Source organism: Mustela erminea, chromosome 12 (assembly GCF_009829155.1).
Source record: "Mustela erminea isolate mMusErm1 chromosome 12, mMusErm1.Pri, whole genome shotgun sequence".
NCBI lineage: Eukaryota > Metazoa > Chordata > Mammalia > Carnivora > Mustelidae > Mustela > Mustela erminea.
The window spans coordinates 7,296,946-7,300,024 of record NC_045625.1 but is presented as its reverse complement, the minus strand read 5'-3'; positions in this window follow the sequence as shown (position 1 = coordinate 7,300,024).

The window sequence follows — 3,079 nt, the reverse complement described above, 5'->3', positions numbered from 1 at the left end:
AGGACTCTGGATCTTGGGGTAGTGAGTTCATTGGGTGTAAAGATCACTTAAAAATAAAATCTTTGGGGCACCTGGGTGGCTCAGTGGGTTAAGCCGCTGCCTTCGGCTCAGGTCACGATCTCAGGGTCCTGGGATCGAGCTCCGCATCGGGCTCTCTGCTCAGCAGGGAGCCTGCTTCCCTCTCTCTCTCTCTGCCTGCCTCTCTGCCTACTTGTGATCTCTGTCAAATAAATAAAATCTTTTCTTTTTAAATCTTTTTTTTTTTTAAGATTTTATTTATTTATTTTACAGAGAGAGATGACAAGCAGGCAGAGAGGCAGGCAGAGAGAGGGGAGGAAGCAGGCTCCCTGCTGAGCAGAGAGCCCGATGCGGGGCTCGATCCCAGGACCCTGGGATCATGACCTGAGCCGAAGGCAGCGGCTTAACCCACTGAGCCACCCAGGCGCCCCTAAATCTTTTTTTTTTTAAGATTTTATTTATTTATTTGACAGAGAGAGAGACAGCAAACGGGGAACACAAGCCGGGGGAGTGGGAGAGGGAGAAGCAGGCTTCCCACTGAGCAGGGTCCCAGGACCCTGGAATCATGACCTGAGCGAAGGCAGATGCTTAACGACTGAGCTACCTAGGCACCCCTTAAAAATAAAATCTTTAAAATAAGAAGAATGTGGGGTGCCTGCGTGGCTCGGTCTGTTAAGCATCCAGTTCTTGATTTCAGCTCAGGTCATGGTCTCAGGGATGTGAGATCGAGCCCCGCATCGGGCTCTGAGCTCAGTGTGGGTCTGCTTGTCTCTCCCCCACTCCCATGTGCACACTCTCTCTCAAAAAAAAAAAAAAAAAAATGAGGCATAAATTATTTTTTAAAAAGTTGGAATGAAATACAACATTGTGTGTCTGCTATATTCAAATTTAAAAGATGGAAAGTTTGGGCGCCTGGGTGGCTCAGTGGGTTAAGCCTCTGCCTTCGGCTCAGGTCACAATCTCAGGGTTCTGGTGGGATCGAGTCCCGCATCGGGCTCTCTGCTCAGCAGGGAGCCTGCTTCCCCTCTCTCTTTGCCTGTCTCTCTGCCTACTTGTGATCTCTCTCTCTCTCTCTGTCAAATAAATAAATAAAATCTTTTTAAAAAATAGTGTTTTTTAAAACGTCGAAATGAGACAGGAAATTAAAAGGACTGGTCCTTAAAAACCAGCTCCCCTTCCCCCAACCAGGCAGGATTGCGAACACACAGGAATTTCACTGTCAGTGCTTGTCATTCTAGCCTCCAGTTTGAGGAAGCTTGTGCACGCCAGGGTTCTCCAACCTGGGGTTTGGGGTGGGGGAGCCCTTTGTGCTGCACGATCAGGCAGATCCTCTTTGTGTCTCTTTCCTGAAGCTAGGCCCTTCCATCTCTAATCCTGAGGCCACCGGCTGGGGCACTGCACACACGAAACTTAGCTTAGCCCTCAGAAGATGAAAGATGGGTTCCTGCCACCGTGACCCCATTTTTCAGGTGAGGAAACTGAGGTGGGGGGCTGGGGAAGTGACTTGCCCAGGGCCTCACCGTGAGTAGGTGTGGGGGCCTGAAATGCAGATCAGCAGATATCTGGGCTTTGTTGGTGTCGCCCACCAGGAGGCCCAGGAGACAGGGACCAGGCTTCCACCCACCCGTCAGGACTTTCACCTGGGAGTAGGAGCTTTTTGCCTTGCCCCGGGCAGGTGGCACCTGGTGCCTGGCTACTCTCCTGGGTCGAGAGGCCACAGAGAGCCTGGGAAGCATTGGGCTTGCCTGTGCTTGAATCCTGGCACCTGGCTGTGTGATTCTGGGCAAATCTGCCTCTCTGAGCCTCCTCAAGACGGGCACAGTACCTTCCTGATGGACTCAGCAGGGAAGGCACTTGTCTGGGTTCATACAAAGGCTAAGTAAATATTGAACTGAGATTCAAACAGCTTTGTTGACTCTGAAGCCATGTTCTCAACCTTGGCTTCCAGCTGCCCCCTAGGGCCCCCCCCTCGCCCCCGCCGCCGGTCCTGATCTCACTGGTCTAAGCAGATTAGAATGTAGGGGAAGGGAATGGGGAGCCCCTGTGTGTGGGGCCCAAAGGCCTAGCCGTGAACCTTGGTCCCTGCCCTCCAGTGCTGACAAGGAAACTGAAGCAAACCAGCAAGGACCGGTCACACCAGCTACAAGGACTGGCCAGGGCCAGCTACAATGGGGTAGGCCAGGCAAGAAGCCAGGATCAGTAAACTGAGGACAGAGAGGGCCAGAGGCCTGTCCCCTGAGGGGGTGGGACAAACCTGGGCCACCTGCTGGCAGTTTCCTGGAACAGCTGGCTGGCTAGATGGCCACCAGCCATCTCTTTTGGCCATTGGCTGTGGCCAATCCACATGGCCCCTTATCTCCCCACAGCACTTGTGGCTGCTGAGGAGAGAGGGGGCTGGCCCCGCCCTCGCTGGCCAGGGTGGGGCACCCCCTCTGTACCAAAGAGCCCAGCCCCACCCCTCGATTTCCAGAGGAGGAAACTGACAGAACAAGGGACTCACCAGAAGTCACTAGACCCCCTATCTCGGATTCTCTTTCATCAGAGGTCACTAGACCCCTGGCTTCAGTCATGTGTGTTGGTGTCCTATGACTGCTGTCCCACAAACGTGGTATCTTTTTTTTTTTTATTATTTGAGAGAGAGACAGAATGAGAGAGAGAGAGAGAAAGCACGAGAAGAGAGAGGTCAGCGGGAGAAGCAGACTCCCTGCTGAGCAGGGAGCCCCATGTGGGACTGGATCCTAGGACCCCAGGATCATGACCTTCGTGGAAGGCAGCTGCTTAACCAACTGAGCCACCCAGGCACCCACAAACGTGGTATCTTAAGACATAACTATTCCCTTCCAGTGCTAGAGGCTGGAGGTCCGAATTCAGTTTCATTGAGCTGAGATCAAGGTGTCCTCTGGGCTGGTTCCTTCCAGAGGCCCCTGAGGAGAGGCCATCTCCTTGCCCCTCTGGGTTCTGGAGGCATCAGTATTTCTGGGACCTTTTTCGAACCTCCCAGCCCCTGCTTCTCACCTTCTCCTCTGGAATCATCCCTCCCTCTTACAAGGGATTGTGATTA